The sequence below is a fragment of the Portunus trituberculatus genome, chromosome 1, assembly GCF_017591435.1.
Source record: "Portunus trituberculatus isolate SZX2019 chromosome 1, ASM1759143v1, whole genome shotgun sequence".
NCBI lineage: Eukaryota > Metazoa > Arthropoda > Malacostraca > Decapoda > Portunidae > Portunus > Portunus trituberculatus.
This window is the reverse complement of record NC_059255.1, coordinates 1,415,783-1,439,371: the sequence shown is the minus strand read 5'-3', so window position 1 is coordinate 1,439,371 and position 23,589 is coordinate 1,415,783. Positions and strand designations below refer to the sequence as shown.

Sequence of the window (23,589 nt, the reverse complement as noted above, 5' to 3'; positions counted from 1 at the left end):
GCTCCCCACTTCACTACCTCTCTGCCCCCATCCCCCATTGCTCCCCTCCCACCCTGCCTCAGCAGGCAAACCCCCTCCTGTCAAAATATTCCCCTCCCCACCCCAGACTTGCCCCGTCCCAGTCAGTGTTGTGTGACCTGCCAGTGTGGTGACACTTGACCAGGGAGAAGCTTTGCTGCTTGCCGGGGCTGTCACTCGTCCCAGCTGTGTTGAGTTGTGCTTTGAGATGTGGCCCCGGCCCACAGCCCTGGGGGCCGGCGAGAGGCCCGGGGTGGGGGCCGGGGCCAGCCGGCAGGTCAGCATGCGGGTGTGTGGTGCTGTTGGTTTGTGGTGTGCGGGGGGAGTGGCTGTGGCCCTCTGCTGGTGCTGTGCGCTGTACTGCTGCTGTTGCTGCTGCCTGGCTCACCAGGGCTGACGGCTCTTCTCTCTCTCCACCCCCAGGGATCATGCGCAGCTTTGAGCCCCTGCCGTGCCCCATCTGCCAGCGCACCTATAGCTCCCCGGGCAACCTCAAGCAGCACCTGGAGAACATTCACATGTCCTGCAATGAGCTCAACTTTGAGTGTCGCATCTGTGGCAATAAATTCAAGAGCAAGTGGTACCTGCACAAGCACCTCCACCGCGCCCACCACATACGGGGCCGCAAGGAAATTTAGGTTGCCTTAGTCTGTGTTCCGTGCCGGAGGAGAGTGTGGTGGGGCAGAGGGGGGGGCGGTGGGTGCCGGCAGCCCTGTGGTAAGCGGTGGGGTGGGGTGTGTGTGGAGGCTGTGCTGGGGCCGTTGCAGAGCCAAGCAGGTGCAGGTACCATGAGATTGGCCTTATTGGATTCAAATCACCTTACTTTTGTACCACTAAAATTAAGAACAACAACAAAAATTTACCACCATGAGGTTGCCATTACTGTGGTCTGCTAATCTGTTCTAACTAAGCATTTCACCCTGGTAGGCACCACTCACTAAACCGTGTCCTTCTGCGTGCACTGCTGCCGGGGGAGGGGCAGGGTGGGATAGGGCGGGGGAGGGGTGGGATGGGGGAGCTGACATGTCCACCGAGGCGCCGTGCCATATCCATAATACCCACAATTCCTCACTGTTTCCTCTCTATCTGGCATTCCTTCACCCCTTCACTGTCTGCCTTTGTTCAGTGCAGCCTCTCGGCTCACCTCACAGTGTGTCCGTGTGTCGTCAGCGCCACTATACTCGCACCATATGTCTTTAGAATGCTTGTGTGGCTCCTCCTTGTTTGTCAGGAGTGTGTGTGTGTTTGTGTGTGTCTGTTTGTTTGTCTCTCTTTTCACAACACTATATTTCTTGTGATTTTTCTTTTCTCTTTTAAATATGTCAATTATTTGTCTTTTTTTTACTATTCAGTCTTTTCCAATTTTCTCAGTTTTTTTTTTTTTTATTTAGTACTTTTGGGGGGTTTTAAATACTCCAAACCCTTTTCACTTTTTTTTTTTCAATATCTGAAACCTTTACTTTTTACCTGTTTATCTAATTCTTTCCATAACCCAGCAATCTCTCTCTCTCTCTCTCTCTCTCTCTCTCTCTCTCTCTCTCTCTCTCTCTCTCTCTCTCTCTCTCTCTCTCTCTCTCTCTCTCTCTCTCTCTCTCTCTCTCTCTCTCTCTCTCTCTCTCTCTCTCTCTCTCTCTCTCTCTCTCTCTGTTATTATTATTATTATTTGTTAACTTGTAGACTCTTAGATACTTCTAAATTCTTTTTGTCAATCTTATTTTTCCATTTGTCTCCTTAACTTTCGTTTGTCAAAAGTCTTAAATTAAAAATTTATCTGAACATTTCTTTCTACTTCTTTGAAAGTCAACATTTTTCTCTACGTTCATCTCTCATTGTTCCTTTCCACCTCTGTTGTTTTAACGTCTCAGCAAAACCATCAGAAGTTAAAATTTCTCTGTACATTCCTCATTCCTACCTTATATATTCAAATCACACACACACACACACACACACACACACACACACACACACACACACACACACACACACACACACACACACACACACACACACACACACACACACACACACACACACACACACACACACGCCATCACAAATTCCTCTTTAAACTCCTCTTTTCTACCTCATCCATTTAAGCATCCTTTTAGCACACACAGGAGGCCGTACACTTCTTACTTTCTGCTTTGTGTATGTCCTTTTGCTGCTCTCACTCAGACAAACACACAAAGGACAAACCAACCTAGACTGAAACAAAACCCACACACAGTGCTACTAACCACAACACTGGAGGCAATTCAGATAAACTTAAATCAAAGTCAATACATTACTGGAAGGTTGTCGTTAAAGGGGAACCTCAATCAAACCGGTGACTTGTGTTAGGTAAAGTATGTATTGACAGTAGAAGAGACGTAAAAGAGGTGTGTTTGTGTATGTTTAGAAATAATTGTAACTTGACCAGGCCTATGATACGTTAAGTGTGTGTGTGTGTTGGGGTTTGAAGGAGGAAGAAGTGTAGAAGAGGGTTTTTTTTTTTTTTTTTTTTTTTTATTATAGAGGTAATTGTAACTTGACCAGGCCTGTGTGCATTAAGTGTGGGAAAGAGTGTGTTTGTTGGTGTTTGGAGGAGGAAGAACTGTAGAAGAGATGTGTTTGTTTGTTTAGAAGTAATTGTAACTTGACCAGGCCTGTGATGCGTTAAGTGTGGGAAAGAGTGTGTTTGTTGGTGTTTGGAGGAGAAAGAGGTGTGTTTTTTTAGGTTTGGAAGCATTACAACCCTAAACCATGTCGTGTTAGGTGTAGGAAAGTGTGTTTGTTGGTGTTTGGAGGAGGAACAAGTGTAAAAGAGAATTCTAAACCAGGCCTGTGACTTGTTAGGTGTAGGGAAAATGTGTTTGTTGGTGTTTGTAGAAAGAATTGAATTTTTTCACGTGGATTGTGAAGGGACAGCTGTTTTTTGGCTTGCTAGGGAGGGTATGTCCTTAAGTTAGTGATGGAGAAGTGTTGTCTTTGTGATGATAGAAGGAAGAGTTGATTTGTGCAGACTGTGAAAGAGCTTCGTGAAAGTTACGTTTATTTTTTTTTTTTACGTATATTAATCACATAAAGTTGTATTTCCTCCTTAACCCTTTTTATACTGGGACGTATTTGTACCATAAGTTTTAGGTATGATTAGGCGAATTTATTTACATAAGGAAGGGTCTATGGAGATCAGAAGGTTAATGGCCAGAATCTTCACTGTTTTAACCCCACACAAGTTTCTGAAGGTGTATAGAATCATCAAATAGTAGCCAGAATGAATATGAAAATGCGTCATGGTAGGAAGGGGTTAAACATAGCTAGAGTTGCAGTTTCAGGTCTGTGGTAGAAGAGTGGAAACTAATTTGCATTTTCATTATAGAAAAAAATAAGTGTGTATTTCTACATATATGAACAACACAAACTTTATTTCTAGCATAACTGAAGGAAGTGTGGTTGCTTTTCAAGTCAATAGTAGGAGATTCTTGAAACTAATTTGCATTTTAACAATAGAAAAAGTTATTTTATATATTTCTACATATATGAACCACACAAAATCTTATTTTCACATTGACAGTGGAAGGAAATGTAGCCGTTTTTCCAGTCAGTGATATAATAGTCCTGAAACTAATTTAGCATCTTGAAGTATAGAAAAAGTGAGGTTGTTTATTTCTGCATATATCCACCACACAAGCTTGTATTTCCATCTTAACTGCAAAGGAAGTGTACTCATTCTGTAAGTCAGTAGTAGAGGATTCTTGAAACTAGTGTATCATTTTAATGAGTTGTGTGACGTTATTTTCATATTAATCATGGAAAGATACATTTTCACCGGTCATGGAAGAACGTGTGGTTGTCATGGTAACAGTAGGAGAGAGTCAGGTATCCATCATAACTGTAGAAGAAAAAGATTGAATTTGAATAAAAGTTGCATGTATTTCCACATCACCCACAAAAAGATACATTTCATCTTTGCTATGGAGGGAAGAGTGTTGTTTTTATGTTAATAGCAGAATAGAATCGTGTTTCTATCATACTTGAGGAAGGAAAAGATTAATTTACCACTTAACTATGGAGGAGTTGAATGGGTTACTTGCATTTTCATATGAACCATAGAAAGATGCATTTTCATCTCTGCCATGGTAACAACAAAGGAGAGTTGTATTTTGCGTAGAAGTTAATTTGTCACTTAGTTATGGTGAAGGTACATATGGTTCCATATTACTCATGAAAGGTTACATTTCTCTCAGCCGTGGAAGAGAGTGTGGTTGTCATAATAATTAAAAGAGTCATGTTTCCATCATAATCGTAGAAAGACCTAATCTTTTAACTTTATGAAGGGTTTAATGAAGGTTTGATGTACGAGTTTCAGTGTTAATCACTCAGTGTTGACAATTTCATCTCAATCAGGAAAATACTTTCTCTTATTCAGGAAAAACATCAATCTTTATTTCTACCTTGAAAGAAAACGTAATTTACAGCGTCATCTTTACCATGGAAAGCGTAATTTTCACGATGATAATAGGAAATCACATTTCCACTTTAATCTTGGAAGAAAACTGTTCACTCTCTTAGTCTTAGGGAGAAGAAAAATTTCCATTATTACCTTGAAAAGCATTTACAGTCTCATTTTCACTATGGAAATCAGAATTCTCACATCACTAATGGTTAAAAAGATCACACTTTCACCTAAGCTATGGAAAAACAGCTGACTTTCATTCTCAGTTATGAAAACAAATCAATTTCTATCGTGTTACTGAAGCAAGAGCCTCATCTCTCACAGCACGAAAGAATCCTATCAGAAGAATTACATATTGTTAGTAGCAGAGTTGCCTTAATAGTAGATCACCATTACTTGCTGACTCATCACCCTCACCAGACACAATATTTAGGACACAAGAACTGGGCCTGCTTTCATTATTCATACTTGTGTGGACCCTGGGACTGCCATGTGTAGGCCTGACAGTTCTTTAATCCCCACATTTTTTTGACACCTTTTATGTAAACACTGTCTGGGAAGCATTTAGGTCCACCAGACTCGGTGTACGGTTCATGTAGTTAGTCAGGTGGTGAGTTGATAGGTGAAAGTAGCAGAAGACAGCACTATTTTGGGTTAGGTGATAAGAGCATAGGTAGAGAGAATGTTAAGCTGTCTGTCTCTGTGTGTTGGTGTTTAGAGGAGATACCAGTGTGAGATTATAAGGATTTTGTAGCGAGTTTTATAAGGAGAGAATGCCAACCATTTTCTGTCTCTGTGTTGGTATTTAAAAGCAACACCAGTGTGAGGTTATAAGGATTTTGTAATGAGTTTTGTAAGGAGAGAATGCCAGCCAGTTTCTATCTCTGCTGGTGTTTAGAAGAGATACAATGTGAGGTTATAATTTTGTAGTGAGTTTTGTAAGGAGAGTGTACTAAACAGTTTTCATTTCCTGATTGTTGATGTTTTAAAAGAGTAGTAAATGTGGGTCATGAGGTTTTTGTGAGTATAGTAATTGAGTAAGAGGATAGAGAAAGATAATATAGAAAGGTACGTTATCAGCATATCTCTGGTAAGGCTTGTATTATCCAGCTAGGTAAAGACTAAACAGTACATTGTCCCTTAGAATCAGTTAGGTATTAAATGGTAAGAAAATGTAAAAAAAAAAATGCATTATGTACCTACTGAGTGTCATAAGGCTTTTGTAGTCAGTTTGGTAGTAAGATGGCAGGAGAAGGGAATGCTAAACAGAACAGTGTCACATTATAATGAGTTGGGTACTGCGTAGAATACAAGGAAGGTGATACAAGACAGCACATTAACCCCCTGTCTACTGTGAATGAAGGGAGGGCAAAACAAAGTAATACATCACCTCTTTATCTGTGTGTGTGTGTGTGTGTGGAAGGTGTTCTCTGTACCATGTGGTGACTCAGTTCCTGCTGCCCAGGTCTCACAGTGCAGTTCAGGTTAATATAGAGTTATATTATGTTTACTGGTATGTTGACTTTATTGTTGCAAAGCTAAAATTTGATATTAGGTGCAGGTAATGTTCAGGTCAGGCACAGAAAGTCTTGTCTATTTTTTCTACTGGTGAATTTATTGTTCAAGCGTTTATTTCACTGCGAGAACAGCAAAGCAAAGTGATTTGGACGTTTGGTGTTGAGTGCGGGTTCAGTTCAGTTCAGGGTTATGCAGAAGAACTGGAATTACTTCCTACGTGTATATTTATGCTTTAGGTGTTGCCGTTACAAAACTGAAACTGAAACAATTAACATTGAGTGCGGGTCAGGTTCAGGCTATATTGCTGAGTTTTATGGGTTTATTTTTACTTATACATATGTTTTAAGTTTTTATCTAATTGTGGACAAGCCACACCCAAATCTTGAGCCTTTGGTGCGGATGAGTGGGCGAGGTGCGGGGAATGCAGAGCAATTATTTATTTATCTATTCTTTTGAAGTGTAGATTTATTTATTGTTTTATGAAGTATCTTTATTTTGTTACAAAAACAAAGTTTAGCCACCAGTGCGGGTCAGTACAGGAAGGTTTTATTAATTGTTCTTACCGGCAAACCTGTTGCTCAGATTTGTCATCACAAAACAAGTAACTGAAGCAGTTATCGCAGAGCGGGTCTGGCGTAGCTTAGAGCACAATTTTATGCATTATTTTGACATAGAAATTTATTATTTTTTAAAATAAGCATTTATTTTATCATTAAAAAGCAAACTTCACTACCATAATTTGCATATATGTATATATATATATGTATATATATATATATATATATATATATATATATATATATATATATATATATATATATATATATATATATATATGTATGTATGTATGTATGTATGTATGTATCTGCATGTATATTTTATTATAGCAATATTCCCAGCGTGAGTGGAGTGTTTTGTTGGGACAGTTTGTTGTTCATCGTCAGACAAAATTAGTTATTTCATACACTAATATTTCATATGAATTATATAGTACAGTATATATATATATATATATATATATATATATATATATATATATATATATATATATATATATATATATATATATATATATATATATATGATTGTTACACACCCCAGTTCACACACGTTGTTATAGCACTTTTATTTCATAGTACCGTATTTTATTATCAAGCTAGACTCTATCAAAATGACAGATATTCTCCATACTTTATTCTATTGTAAACACGAAATTAATAGTCTTTAAAATTGTTGTTATAATTATAATGAAGGATATTTTATTATTGATGCAGAATTAATGGAGTTTAAAGTTATAGCAGTGTAGTGTTGTTGATGCAAAATTAAGGAACTTTGAATATTCTAATTATTGCTTCTTTTTTATGTAAGAGGGGAAAATTGACCAAGGGCAACAAAAAACAGTTAAAGAACAAAGAAAAGGCCCACTTATATGCCAGTCTCTGAACAGGGCTGAGAGTCAACCTTAAGAATGGGACATATGTCATGAAAGCTCCCTCTTTAATTAGTTGGGGTCCTAGGAAGGTGGAAATAGAGAAGCAGGCAGGGAGTTTCAGAGTTTATGTAGAGTTTGCATAGATGTTATTGTGTACTCAAAATTTATGTATCGGTATTATTATAACTGCACATATTTTATTGACTTAGAATTAATCTGTTGTGAAAATTATAAGTATAGTTACATAGATTTTATTGTATAGTCAGATTTTATAAACAAAAATCACAATAATAACAGCAAAGATTACATTGTTAGCTAAGAAGTGGTTCGTGTCGGCCTTGTGGCTTCTTGCAGCTTCCCTCGTTTTCTTATGGGGAAATTAATAGAAAGAAAATAAAAGAAAGAGAAAAAGGGAAAGTGGAAAAAATTCTTGTGAGCTTCATTGATGAGTTGGAAGTGATAAACACAACACACACATTATATTTGAGCACCATCACTCTGCTGCACAAACCATTGTCATCTTGGCTGTGTGTAGAGTGGATGCTGTGTAGTGTGTGCTGCGTGGAGACAGACTGTTATCTGGAACCCTTGCCTATCAGTCCACACTAATTAACATCTTATTTATTAGTTACTTTCTCAAGGCTTTTTTTTTTTTTTTTTTTTTTTTTTTTTTTTTTTTAGGTAAATCTGGTCAAGGGCAACAAAATGAGATTAAACAAAAAGGCCAACTAAGATGTCATTTGTGCTTTGAAGTTGGCCATGTTTGCGTTTTGAGTGGCGGCAAAGGATAACTTCACAGGAATGATGTAATAACTTGTACATGAATGAAAATATCAGGTTATGTGACCACTTTGAAATTAACAAGCGACGCAGTATAAGTTCTGGTTGTGTAATAACTCATACGGGAGTGAAAAATGTGTTTCTGTGCATTTTGAGTGGTGCAGGTGACAAAAAAGTAAAATATTGGTTCACATTAGCATACTGGATGATATAAATAGTCCAACATAACTGTAGTAAAGCAAAATCTTCTACAGGCATAAAATATCAGTTCTTGTTTGCATTTTGAAAATGACAGGCAATAAAATATAACTTCATATAATGGAACAAACTCAAGTTAAAATATTGGTTCTTGATTGTATTTTGAATGGTAGAAAGTATGCAACATCAACCACAGGACATGATAACTTTACCTGGGTGAAAATATCAGTCAGTTTGAGTTGCGTGAAGATTATAAGCAACACAACTGTCATTCATTGTTTTGTGTGTTGGAAAATCCAGTTTCAATATCTGACGTTCTGATGCTGTGCGATTTGAAAGTAAAAGTCACAAGGAAGAGGTGAATGCCACACTACACTCGCTAAAATTTAAACAAGTGTTGTTATAAGGCTTATATCATCAATGTGTTAGGTAGCTTTGGTGTTATCAATGCTCATCATGTCATATTAGTCCCTCATACTGCATTCTTCAAAATTTAACCCAGTGTTGTCATTAAGGACCAGGCCATCATTGCGTCAGTATTGGTAACGTACTCACTTGATACCAGCGTGTTAGTGTGTCGTGTTAGTTCCCCACGTTACACTCAGCAAAACTTAATTAGTGTTGTAAGGCCATAGCATTAGTGTGTCTGTGAGTCTTGGTGTCATCAATGCTCCATATTGAAACACCAGCTTGTCAATGCCATCAAAATATAGCATAGTGTGAGGCTAATAACATCAATATAGCAAATAGTATCAATGTCAATGCACCCCACTTTTATTTTTCATTTTATTTATTTGTTTATTTTAGTTTTATTATTATTATTATTATTATTATTATTATTATTATTATTATTTTATTATTTTTATTTTTTTATTTTTTTTACACAAGAAGGCAATTTGGTCTAGGGCAACAAAATGACCACAGAACAGTCCAGGCAGGCTGGCAGGTAGGCAGACAGGCAGATAGGCATCACACAGCCAGGACCTGCGCACGCCACAACAGTCTGGCACCACCGTCATGTCCAGGGTCAGTCTCAGGAAGTCTTGTTTCATTTTCCGTATATTTTTACAGATCTATATTTTTTCATGGCTCCTTCGTCTTTAGTGTCTTGCCGCAGCGCTCACTGCGTCACAAGTCAGTTATAGTTGTTAGGGACTCAAATCTCAACGTTTTAACTCTTCAGGGATACTTGGAGCATTAGCAGTGCCATTTGTTGATTTACGTTTCTGCAGGGTTTCAGTCATACCTCAAATTAAATCTCGCCATTAATTACTTGCTTAGTGTGACAGCGCTCAACAAAATATCTACGTCTGCTTCTACTTCTCTTGTTTTTTGCTATGTACTTTTTTTTTTTTTTTTTTTTTTTGTCTTACTGTGATGCTGTGGCCATTCTGTTTGCTGTTGCCAGTACAGGAAGTTGCTTTAGGGACACAACACACACTTATGCACTCGCAGATAAGCACACACAATAGAATAGATTGTATAGTGTGTATCAACTGAAGGAAGGACATGATGGAAATAGAAGGTGTTAGAGGGAAGGAGTGAATAGTGATGGAAGGAAAGACTAGATAGATAGGCAGAGGCAAGACCAGAATTACTCAGCAAAACAAGACTTGAGATGTTAGATTAGGAAAAGGATATGCAACTTGTTTATAGTTTGAAAATCTAAAGCTGGCTGATGGATATAAGGCAGGCTCTGAACACCAATAATTTAGCTGTCCTCTCTGCGTCATATCCAGCCTCACCTCAAAACTAACACACTTATACATTCTCACAATCTATTTAATCGCACACATAGGAACAAATTACAAATGGTGTTGCAGAAGAAATATTCATTATAGAAGTGGGAGAAATAGTGATGAAAATGTTTATCTCTTAGTGTCTCGGCAACGAGTGAGATAACAGAGTAGTGCCGTTAGGCAGTACACTCTTGTTTATGTGACTGTGGTTCTTTGGGTACCCAGGTGCTGAGTATGTGTGTGTGTAATAATAATAATATGCAGTTTATTTGAATTGCAGTATATACATACTGAAAATATACATGGGGAATAGGGGGAACACTTAAGAATAGTGTACTAGCCTAATGGGTTATGGCTCACACCATGGTGGGGATCGCACTGAGGTGGTATTGGTCCGTGTGTGGGGCCCTCAAAAGCATGATCACGTTGTGTCAGGTGGCATGGACTGGGCAGGGTGCGTCAGGGGGGTGCAGGCGGCGTAGGCGCGGGTGATAAAGCAAATCCCTCCCCAGTTACTCCAGGGCCTCTCAGTATGTATGTGTGTGTGTGTGTGAAGACAGCAGCCATAATCATCAGAAGCAATGTTTACTTCTACAAATTCTGACACACTAAACCCATTTAATCTTGTAAGAATGAAAGAAAATGGTAATAATGAGTGAATTGATAATGACTTGTGTTAGTGATGCACAGAAACACTCATACAACCAATTGATGTTTTGTAAATCCTTGAGTGTTTGTGATGCAATGAATATAGTGGCGGTGATGTGGCGCAAAACTCTCTCTTTATTCTATGACTTGAAGCATAAAGGGGATAGGTGAAGGAGAAAGAAAAGATTATGTATCTGTGTGTGTGTGTGATGTGATATATTAGCTAATCAAAAATATATTCTTCTAAACTCTGTACTTTTCCTGTAGTGTACTATAGGCATTTTGTACCATGCTTTGAGGGCCACACTGTTGCATATTGTTGTGAAGTGAAATTACTGACCCTTGCCTTATTTCTCAGCTCTCATCTTCACTTATCTCCGTTGTGGAGTGATGTAACCAACCCTTATATCTTTTTTTCTTATCTCGGCTTTAATCTCTCATTGGTAAACTCAGGAACTTTATTTTTCCGAGTCATTTCAGAGGAGTGTTGTCAAGGTGTTTGTGGATTTTACATTGACCATCTTCACTTTATCACTGCTAAACTTGGGATCTCTTCTTTTTTTTTTTTTTTTTTTTCTCTCTCTCTCTCTCTCAGCTCTCTCTCTCTCTCTCTCTCTCTCTCTCTCTCTCTCTCTCTCTCTCTCTCTCTCTCTCTCTCTCTCTCTCTCTCTCTCTCTCTCTCTCTCTCTCTCTCTCTCTCTCTCTCTCTCTCTCTCTCTCTCTCTCTCTCTCTCTCTCTCTCATGCTATAATGAACTGCATCCAAAGGTTATCAGGATTATCAGATAATTCACAAACTTAATGACCAAGTTTTTAGTTCATCCCAGTGTTAGTCTTTGCTTTGTCACTTTACCCTTCTCTCCACTGTTCCTGATTTACCTCCTTCCTATGACTTGAACTCTCAAAGGTGAAGTATTAGGAAATCACAAATTAAACTAAACTCCCCACCCATGTTTAGTTTAGGAGTGGAAAGTTGAGAACTTTCCTCTTCTATTTCTACCCTCCCATACTGAGTTGTTGACATAGATAAAGGAAGAAATAGAGCAAGAGAAGGGTCCTGGTAGTAATGTTTTGCAGACTTCACATATGTATAGGATTGAGTCAAGTACAGAAAGGTCTCATTGTACAAACATCCATTATATGATGAACCAATGATGGGAGATCTGCAAATTAGAGACTATTTTCTTTACACAAACTTAAAATACTAATGGTTGAAGCTTCAGTGCAAGGCGAATAAAGCAAAGTTTATAATACGCCTTCATGCTCCCTACCACTGTAAGACCCAGGTGACTTGGGTGCTTGTATCACTGGGACCTTTGTAGTGCAGCAGTGGTGTTACAAAGCTGCTGCGTTGCTTCTCCAGTGGATGAACAGAGGGACCAGTTTTGCACCAGTTCCCTGGGCAGTGTTGCCGTGTCACTCCCTGCCCAGGTTTGGGATGGTTGTGTGTTGTGTCAGACACTTTTGATCTTGCATTTATGCCCAAATGTAGAAGAAACAACAAGGATGGTTAGTTTGTTTATTAGTTCACCTTTGTAGCTTCCAGATGGTTGTTATTGAGAGATTAGTGTGACCATCTGTGTGTGTGTGTGTGTGTGTGTGTGTGTGTGTGTGTGTGTGTGTGTGTGTGGTGGTATTCGTACATTCAGTCACTCAAGGGGCCATAACGCTGGTCTAGGTAGTTGGCCAACGTTGACAGCACACGATATTGTCCATCAACGTACAAACACTAGATTCATCTTGATCAGTTCATTAAGTATAGTACAACCATGTTTATTTTTTATTGTTTCCCCTGCTGCTGGAAACTGTTTGGAGATTAGTGTGTGTGGGTGTGTGAGAGAGAGAGAGAGAGAGAGACTTTATGGCAGAGAATGTACAAAGATTGATGTTTGTTTGAGAGAAGGTGAAGTGTTTCCCCTTTATGCTTCCTGTCATATACTGAAAGGAATGGACACATTTGGCACATTGAATGAAGGCACACCACTCTGTCTCTGTCTTTGTTTCCATCTATCTCTTTACGTTGGACAATACCGGTTACTCATCCAGCTCAGGTTTACGTTTACATTAACGCTTTGTATTGACGTCTGTATTTATATTACAAAGGTGCCAGGTGGACACAAGGCTCCCTGCGTGTCAGCCCTCCCCCAGCCAGGTGTGGCGGCAGTGCAGCGGGTGTGTGGGTAGGTGGTGGCCCCTGTGCAGCGAGTAGGTGTGTGGGTCCCGGTGTGGAGTGGTGGGGATGAGGGGGTGCTGGATGGGGGAGGGGTGGCAGTGTTCATTACCTCGCCGGGGTGCCGCAGTGTGTGGCGGTGGTGGTGGTGGTGGTGGTGCGGTGCCCCGGCTCACCGTTGCGTTGGGCAGCCACAGTCCATTGGGCATTTTGTGTTACGTAGCAACAACAGTTACCATTCCTCTATTGCCATTTTTTGTGTTCTAAGCAAAACATATATTTTCGGTGTGCCATATTTGATGTGGTGGAAGTATTTTTTGTAGACCAAGTTACCATTGATAAGTTGTGGAGGCCGCAGTGCGGCGGAGACGTGTAGCAGCGCTGCGCCGCGTTGCAGAGCCTTGCCACAGAGGCGGCAGCAGCAGCAACAGCTGCCCTGTGCCGCCCAGGGCCCGATGTGGACTTGATACATATCAGAAAACATAATGATGCAGTTGGTTTGATATATTTTCCTAATGTACAAATTTGTGGCCATGTACAGATACTTTTAGGAGGACGCGACGCGACGCGAGATTGCCCAGACACACTGAGACGTTTTATCAGGATCAAATGTTTGAGTATTATTTTAGGTATATTAGTGTTAGCAAGGATGGCTTTGTGATGCATGTTCTATTGCATTCCACTCTAGAGCTTCTATATAAAATGAATTTATTATATATTATTGTTATTATGTTACTCACAACTAATACTATATTATATTAAATACAATATATGTTTAACCTCATTTGCTTTAATAGGACATTCCAGTTTGTTTGGTAGGTTGTAAGTGTGAGCCACCCGGCCTGCCCCTGGCCAGCCGGGAGCTGTGGTGGTGGCGGCGGCAGTGGCAGCGGTAGCAGCGCCACGCCAGTGAGTGCAATGCCTCTGCCACCACTGCCGCCGCTGCTGCTGCTGTGTGTCTTGTAATATCTACTTTGTAAGGGTTGTTTTATAGTTTTATTATTCTATTGAGATAAGTTATTTTATAAAACAGATAATGTCAGCCTGTTGTTACATACAGACATTTATGTGCTGCCGTATTTATTGTTGTTTTGTGAAGCAGGTCAGTCTGCCTCCTTGTTTCAGGATTACCTCATTTTGATGTAGACCGCCGCCGTGTGGCGTGTCACCACTATACCACAACAAAGGGGCACTGCCCCAGGGGGCAGGGAGGCCTCCCTCTGCCTGCTGCTGCCGCCGCTGCCACCACTGCTGCCATACAGCTGCAGCAGCAGCGATAGTGGTTGTGGTGGTGGTGTGGACAGTGGCAGGCTGGGGCAGGGCGGGGTGGGGCTGGAAGAACAGCAGATGGTGGGGGAGGCAGGAGGTGTACCCGGTGGTGGAGTGGAAGATTTGCAGATTTTTTTATGAGAGATTATATTTATGCAATATATTGTAGAGTGTAGCGTGCACCGACGGTTTGTGTCTGGATGCGTGGCCGAGCACACCGTGGTGGTGTTGGTGGTGGCGGCGGCGCACGCACGCTTTCTTTACGCGGCACACGCGTTGCCCTCGTCTTTGTGTTTCCAGATTGTACTTTGTTACACAGCGTAGAGATAAACGGTAACAAATTTACATATATCAAAATTGAAGCTTGTCAGTGTGTTGGCCAAGAAAGCGATGGTGGCAGCAGCAGCCGTGTTGTTGCCGCACAGCACTGCACCCTGCACCTTGAGGCCGCCTGGCCCTATTGTCTGTGTGTGTCTGTGTGGGTGGTGGCAGTGAGGTCTGGCAGTCAGCATGAGGGAGGGATCAGCACCCTGGCACACTGTGAGGTGTGTCAGTGCTGGCCCACAGCACTGCTATGCTGTAATAGGAGTGTTGGGGTGCCAGAGTGTCGGGGTGTCAGGGTGTCGGGCGCAGGCGGTGCCAAGCATCAGCCGTGGTGAACCTTTGAGTGGGAGAAGAGTTTTTATGTAATTATTTATTTTTTATGAGTTTTTGTGAGGAGTGTTGAGTGTCCCAGGGAGGGACTGCCGAGTGGCTCCCTCCAATGTGAGGGAGTGGCCCCCACAACACCTCGGGCGCCACCATCACGCGGGGCAGCCCACCGCCAGTACAGCCGCAGCACTGCTCTGCCGTGCTGCTCACACCAACCAGGCAACAATTGTTCAGTCAGTCACTGCCTCGTGCTGCACCGGCGCTGTACTGCGGCTGTGTGGGACCACAATGCCCACCAACCCACCCCTTGTTTGTGTGTATGTATGTGAGAGAGAGACAGAGAGAGAGAGAGTGTGTGTGTGTGAGTGTGAGTGTGTGTGTGTGTGTGTGTGTGTGTGTGTGTGTGTGTGTGTGAGAGAGAGAGAGAGAGAGAGAGAGAGAGAGAGAGAGAGAGAGAGAGAGAGAGTGTGTGTGTGTGTGTGTGTGGGGGGGGGGGGGATGCCCCGCAGTGGTGGTGTTGCAGCCAGCTATTTGTTGTCTTATAGTGTTGCCATAAGTTACCAAGTTGCCATTATTATTTCAGTGCCAAGTATATTTGTTATAGGATGATGCTATATTTTATTTTATATCCTGTAAGGAAGAAGTATATGGTTTACTTTAGGACATGGTGTGAGGGGAGTGGTGCAAGTCACGCGGTGTGGCGGCGGCAGCGGCAGTGGCTAGACTGCTGCCTCCTGTATTCTATTGTAACAAGTTTTGTACATTCTCAGTTTGAAGCTAAAATTTCAGGGAAGTATATAAGAATGTCCCATTGAGTTTGTATGTGTGAGTGTTAAAGGTTCTTGTGGTGATCAGTGTGTCTTTCTGTGGTTGCTGGTGTTGACATGTGTGGCGCTGGCCAGCCCAAGCAGTGCCGCACCGTGCCCGCCGCCGTGACTTGCTTGCCACACTCCATCTTCAGGCAAAAGCCATATTTTCTTTATTATGTTAGACTATTGCCTAAGTGTAAGGTATTGTTTTGTACGAGTCTTGCTCCACAACCAAACTGGACCGTAGCTCCGATGTGGCCCGTGCGCGCAGTGTTTGTATGTGTGTGTGTGTGTGTGTGTGTGCGTGTGTGCATGTGTGCGTGCATGTGCATGTGCACGCGTCACAAAGCGTGCCGCTGACTGCAGCCACGTGCGGCTCGGGCAGCAGGGGAGGAGTTGGAAGAGTCGCGTGAGTGGGAGAGCGGGAGAGTGGGGACTAACACCACTGGTGGGTAGTGAAGTAAGGTTAGCAGGAAACCCTTTCACTAAGTATAAGTACTAAACCAACCTTTGCTCAGAGAGGACTATAAGGTTACTGTACATTGGTGACTAGCTCTAGCCCTTGACACTATGGTGGTAGTGACCTCGGTGGGACCAGCCAAACTCCATTGTAATATATGATCCAAAGGTTTGCTGATTTAGTGAATATTTCTATAGAATTCAACCTTTATTAGTGTTTTTTGTTGAAGAGAGAGAATATAATATAGGTTATCAGCCAGCCAGGACACGCCTGTTGTTTCCCAAGCAGAGCGTTGCCGCGCCTCACTTGATGGCGGCGGCGGCGGTGATAATGATCCTGGGAGTGAACCAAGCAGTACTGCTAGCCAGCCCCTGGCGGTGCCAGGCAGCCCTGTTGCGGCCAGCCTGGTGTCGCCTACACCAGGCACCCTCGTGTAACACTGGGTGTGGCCCTGATGCCCCGCTGTGCCTGCCACCCCAGCACCAAGAGTCCATGCCACCACCGCCTACTGTTGGTGTGTGGTGGTATACTGCACACCACCACACACCAGCAGTGGCGGCGGCAACAGCAGCAGCACAGCGTGGCACGTGGCACACACCACCGCTGGTGCACTGCAGCACACCCTGCACGGCAGTGTCGGCACTAGTGCACCATGAGAGCACAGCACCGGGACTGCTGCACCACACACAGTACAATACAGCACAGTGGTGTAGCACAACACAGCAGCACAGCGCTGCCCGGCGTCCATGGGCTCAGCACTGGGAGTGCCGCGCCCCACAAAGGTGGCAGCGGCGGCGGCAGTACTGGTAGTGAAGCATACGTACCGTAACCCTCCAGGACCAGTGCCTCTTAGCTTAGTGTCACTTCACAGCCTTACTGTAGATGCCTTGGCACAGTTGCCTTAGTGACGCGCGGCGCCACTGCCGCCGCCATGCCACAGCCCAGGATTGGCAGTGGCAGCGGCGGCGGCCAGTGACGCGCGTAACGATCCACCCAAGGAGTTGTCGTCCTCACAGTAGTCGTGTGTACTGTGTACTCTGTACTGTAGCACCACACCTCGGAGACTAACTGTCGAAAGTTGTTGATTCACGCAGACGTCATTCCCGTTGTTGATGAGTGCGGTACCTTTATTGGCTCATTGATTAGCATTGTCTCAGGTTTAGGACTCACCAGTCCAGTTATGTAAACTTTACACAGCTCATTAATCTATTGTTAGCCTCTTTAGGACCAATGAAGTTTTTTGTTGAGAGTTGTTATGTGTGTGTGTGTGTGTGTGTGTGTGTGTGTGTGTGTGTGTGTGTGTGTGTGTGTGTGTGTGTGTGTGTGTGTGTGAGAAGTGCACTGTGGCCAAGTGACCCAGATATTGATGAAGCATAATGCTCACACAAGAGTTACCCACAGTTACTGTCTCCTTCCCTCTTGGACAGTTCTTGCCATCTCTTTACTCGACAACATTTGCTGATCAGTTTTTGTCTTGTTTTCTCTTCACAAGTAATGATTTATGAATCTTTAGTGTTTGCCTGTGGAGTGATTCAACAGGGAGGGAGATACTGGTGTGTGTGTGTGTGTGTGTGTGTGTGTGTGTGTGTGTGTGTGTGTGTGTGTGTGTGTGTGTGTTTTTTTTTTATAAATGTTTTAAACCAAAGCTGTTATTCCAGATTTATATTGTTTGAAGGAAGTGTGTGTGTGTGTGTGTGTTTGTGTGTCTTGGGTGTACGAGGCTCTACAGAGGCTTAATCTACCACAACACACCAAGAAAATAACAATTTGTGCTTGAAATAAATTACTGTACACTGACAATACAATTTGATGCAATATTTGAACGCTATTCCTGGTCAGTTGAGCTTTTTGATGCTTGTGATGGAGTGTTGGCTCAAGATTCAGCTGAGTGTCTGTTGACAATATGGAAATGTTTTGTTGTTATCATGGAGAGAGTGCAAATGTGTTTGTGTGTATGTAAGGTCATAATGTTTGCTGACAGAGAGAGAGAGAGAGAGAGAGTATTTTTGTCAGATTTGTGTGAATGTTTTGAAAATTTTATCAGAGGTAAGGAAATTATCTATTTAATCTATTTTATTTGTTATTATTATTATTATTATTATTTATTTATTTATTTATTTTTTTTTTTGCATAAGGAGAGTGAGAAAACTGTGAGGCATGAAATATTATTGACATTTATTTACATACTGTATTATTTTGCCAATTTATTAGTTGTTATTCTATGAGAAGATAACAACATTAGTTTGTGTGTGTGTTTTGCAAGTAGAGTGTTGGTGTGAGAGGCATTGTGTCAGTGATGAAGGAGCAGGAATGGCTGTAGGTGACTGATAGAGACACACACTACTCCTTTGCTCTAACATATCACAACCTCCACACACCGAATGCCAAGCGAGGATAATGACAATACTTGATTTATGTTGGATAGATTTATCAGTTTTTATTGAAGTAATGTTGAAGGTGGAAAGACAGAAGTTAAATTAATAAGAAAACTTGATGATTCATATACATTTGGTAGATATGAAATGTTTGTAGTCTATTTGAAGCTGTACTGATGAAATAATAAGTGAAATTATATAAGGAAAATTATGATTCATATACAATTGGTGAATTTGAAACGTTTATTGTAATTTTAAAAGGTGTAGTGATAAAAGATGTGAAATTTATAATGAAATGATAATTCACTTACAGTTGATAAATTCTCTAATTTATTAATGTGTCATCAATTATAGACCTGAAAGTAAAACTAATTAAGAAACGATGATTTATATATTTATCTTATTTGTTTACTCAATTCGTACTGTAAATTCTCTAGCATTCCATTTGATGTCTTTATTTTTATTTATTTATTTTGTGAATTTATTTTTTTGGTCTTGAATATATTAGCATAATTAATCAACATTCCACAAAATATTTTTTTTTTTTTTTTTTTTTTTTTTTTTTTTTTTTTGTCTGTGCTTTTGAAGTGATGAATGTTTCTGTGCTATCATTTTAACTCACAGGTGTGTTTGTTGGTTCCTTAAATGTGTGTGTGTGTGTGTGTTTAATTGAGTGTTCTGGAATCATATATAATTTAACACGGGTAAAATACATACAACAATGCAGGTAGCCATGTCCTTACACACACACACACACACACACACACACACACACACACACACACACACACACACACACACACACACACACACACACACACTTCAAAGTAACACTTACACACTTTTCCAAGCTGATGCAGTGTTTGGAGTGTCTGGTGCGGATGTATGGTGAGGCTGAGAGGAGTGTGGTGGTGATGGTGCCTGGAAGTATTGGTTTGTGTGATGACATGGCTGTGGTGAGTGTGTGGTTGGTGGGATGAGGTGGTAATATGTCTTGTTTTACTGGTGTGTGTGTGTCTGTTTGTGTGTGTGTGTGTGTGTGTGTGTGTGTGTGTGTGTGTGTGTGTGTGTGTGTGTGTGTGTGTGTAAGAGTGAGTGAATGATAGTGAGAGCGAGCCGTTGTGCCAGGTAGTCAGCCTGAGCAGGTCTTGCTGGGGCATCGTGGCCGCTGCACCATAACAACTCATTCTCTGTAGAATATTTGAGTTTTGAGTCAGGGATCTTCATCTATGCTTACGTTTAAGTTATACGATACATGTAGTGGCGGGGCGGCCAGCCCTGCCGTAAGCAACAGTTGTCGGTAGTGCTGCAGCCTCACAGCCCACACGCTACACCTGAATGTTGGTAGCCAATAGCAGAGCAGTGTTCAAACAGTGTACAAATTGTTATGCAACTTGTAGAAATATTCATGGTATTTAGAATAAAATTCATTGTGTCAAATATACTTGAAAAGTACCACCCCTGTGTTTGTTTATTTATCCAAGATGCCGGCAGCTCGCGCCCTGAGATGATTGCAGGGTGGAGCATGCCGCGGCAGTCCTGGGTGCCAGCCAGGTGCCATGCTTAGCCAGCCCTGCACCAGCACAGCATGGAAAGGCCGGCACCTCAAAGCAGGGTGGCCTGGTGTGGCACTGTGCCCGTGGCTGCTTGCTGGTGCCGTGCCAGCGTGGCTGAGGGAGGCAGGCTGGCACAGTGTGGTGCACAGCTCAGTGTTGTGGTGGCAGTGTGGGGCACAGAACAGTTCCTGCTGCCATGTCACAGGACAAGTGTGGTGCACAACAGAAACTGTGTGCCGAAGTGTAGTGTGTAATGAGTGTGCACGCCTCATGATGGTGTGAGTGAAGGACTCAGCAGTGTGGTGGAATGTGTGGTGCAGGTGTGCGTGTTGAGGCAGAGTCCGCACCACTGGCACAGGGCAGGACAGGGGACAGGTGGGGCAGGGAGCAAACCACTATAGGAGGGCAGGAAGGTGTGTTGGAGGAAACACACCACCAACTATTAACCTGGTGAACACCATCATTTCCTTTGATTGAGTTGTGTTGGCAGTGGTGAGGTGAGGCAGCCCTGGCCCTGAGTGCCGTGCTGGCCCTTCTCACACTGTAGGGGCAGGGGTTAGGGACGACTGAGGGTTACAAACTCTGTGGCAGTGTTTTCAGGGCCTGTGTGGGGCAGTACACCACACACAAACAAACAATACAATGACTGGTTCCTAAACAATGTATCATGTTCTTTGATATTTAACCCCTGTGTGTCATAGGTCAATGATGGAAGCATCTGCCTTCACTGTCAACTTGCTGCTCTCAGTCAGTCACCAAGGTGCAGACCAGCATTTCCATCATTACTTATCCAATGTTGTTAATCTTAGTGTTGTTGCTTCTAATAACTGCTTCACGGCTTTGGCTTTGCTTTGTGGTGTCACCTGCAGCTCATAACAGGCGGGGCGGGGGGCCTCCCCAGGGAGGCTCTGGGCGGAACGGGGAGTGTGCCATTGTGGTGCCACTCGGTGGGGCGAGAGGCCAAGAGGCGGGACCGTGTGTGGAGACCCCTGTGTGAGGAGGTGCAGGAGACCAGGGGACTGACTCATTTGTGTGTGTGTGTGTGTGTGTGTGTGTGTGTGTTTGTTTGTTTGTTTGTTTGTTTGTTTGTTTGTTTAAGAGAGGGCTACATTGAGCTGACTTGATCAACAATTACTACAAAGACTATTTGACCGTGAGAATTTGTGAGTGTGTAAGGTGTAAGACTTTATGATGCTGTAGAGACTAGTAGTTGACTGTATTGGGATGTGTGGTGACAACGTTAACTATTAAGACGTCTTGTTAGAAACTATGGTGACTAGAATACTGTGAGAGACTGAATGACGACTCAGAGGCTGTGAGAGACTGTATAGTGATTGTAGATAAGACTGATGTGCTATGACAGACTCTACAGTGCAGTATTTCCCGATCTTTGAGGGAAATTTGAGAATTCCTGGGTGGAAATCATTGCATCATTGATAGAAGTAAAACGTGACTAGCTATTGGACGACAAGAATAAATAAAAGTAATAGCAATGAACAGTTGACTTTACTACCATATAGAATTACAAAGTCAAGGCTTATGCCACGGTAGCCTTTCGTGGTCAGCCACAATAGTTGTCAAAACTCCATCACTGTTCTGAGAGTTTTTACATTTCCTCATTGTATGAAAGGGAAATTAGAACTGGTGAACAGATTAAAGGGAGAAGAAAGGGGAAAAAAAAAGGTTAGGAGCCACTGGTATATTGACTGTAGAAGACTGTGTGTGTGTGTGTGTGTGTGTGTGTGTGTGTGTGTGTGTGTGTGTGTGTGTGTGTGTGTGTGAAGACGTGACCATCTCTTCCTCCTGACTTTGGTAAAAGAATAAAAAAAAAAAAAAAAAGGAAAGGCGAAAACATTAAGTGTTGCATCAGTTCCGAGAATGAGCGAAATTGTAAAGACGAGAAGAAACTGAAAAAAAAAGTCGTGAAAAAAAAAATAAGCTGGCTTTCATATTTACAGTAATTGTCAATGCTACTAATTATAAATGTTTGTCTTCACTGTATCAATTTATAACGAACATTTTTTCACGCTTCAATTATTTCCCCAATAAACGTTTTCTTAGCTAAACCATGTCAGTATTCTGTCTTGAGTCTGTCACGAAGTAGGTGTTGTGAAGAAAACGTGTGGTGGTGGTGCTGGTGGTGACCGGAGTGTCGTATTGGTGATGTAGGCTAACGTGGTGATGGTAGTGGTGATGGTGATGGTGGTGACCGGAGTGTCGTATCGGTGATGTAGGCTAGTCTGGTGGTGGTGGTGGTGGTGATTGTCGTGGTTGGAGTATAGGTAGTGGTGGTGGTGGTGGTGATGACAAGCGGTACAGTCCCTCCAGGTGTGACTCTCTGATGAACACGGGATAGGTGCAGACAGGTAGACCGGTGTATTGAATTAGTTGTGACTCAAGGTAAAGAAAAAAAAGCACGATTTTATTCTTAACATTACCATGGCTAGGAGTTTTATTTAGTTTGTTTTATTTATATATTTTCTTGTGCCTTCAGATCAACATGAAATAGAAAACTGTTGTATTTAGAATCACTCGAATATATTAGAGAGAAGAAAACAATAAATTAATCTTAGTATTCCCTTAACCACGATTTTTTATAGAGCTTTTATTTATTTACTCTATTGTTATTTATTTATTTGTTTTAAAGAAAGTGTTGTATTTAGAATCACTCGAATGTGTTATAGAAAAGAAAACGGTAAATTCATGTTGGTATTCCCTTAACCACGATTTTTTATAGAGCTTTTATTTATTTATTTCATTCTATTTTATGTGTGGCCTTTGGATCAATGCGTGAAGGAACTGTATTTAGAATCACTCGAATATATTAGAGACAAGAAAACGATAAATTCATCTTAACATTCCCGTAACTACGATTTTTGTAATTTATTTAAATGTTTATTTTTCTTGTGCCTTTAGAATCAGGCGGATATGGAATTGGAAAGTGTTATATTTAAAGTCTCGAATATATTAGTGAGAAAAAAAACGATATTTTTTAATATTCACACAACTACGACTTTTCTTGTTTTTTATTTTTTTATTTGTGTTTTTGGAATCATAGATGGATATGGAATTGGAAAGTGTTATATTTAAAATCTCGAATATACTAGAGAGAAAAAGGATAATTTGTGAATCCCTTCAGTGCCGTGCTGCGTGATCATATCCATTGTGATTATTATTTTGCGATTTCATACCAATTCAGAAACTTATGTGGGCATTAAAATAGTAAAGACTAGCCATTAACCTTCTGATGTCCATAGACCCTTCATAATGCAAGTAAAATTGTCTAGTCATACTCAGAAATCATGGTAAAAATGCGTCTAAGTATTGAAGGGGCTAATTTTCATATAACTACGACTTTCCTTTATTTATTTTATTTATTTTGTTGTGCCTTTAGATCTGTGTGGAAAAGGAAAGCGTTGTATTCAGAACCACGCGAATATATTAGAGAGAAGAAAACCATAATTTCACCTTAACACTCCCTGAACTACGATGTTTATTTATTTATTTTTTTTCCTGTGCCTTTAGATGGATG

At 41.6% G+C, this 23,589-nt stretch overlaps 1 protein-coding gene and 1 long non-coding RNA gene across 2 annotated transcripts in view; both read left to right on the top strand.

Moving 5' to 3' along the window:
* The window catches only part of LOC123504779 (broad-complex core protein-like), a 100,062-nt gene that overhangs the window by 68,012 nt on the left and 8,461 nt on the right, over window positions 1-23,589 (top strand).
* On the top strand, window positions 11,432-19,959 carry LOC123504838. The gene is made up of 2 exons (XR_006674979.1): window positions 11,432-12,397; window positions 17,806-19,959. It is a non-coding gene; the product is annotated as an uncharacterized LOC123504838 (long non-coding RNA).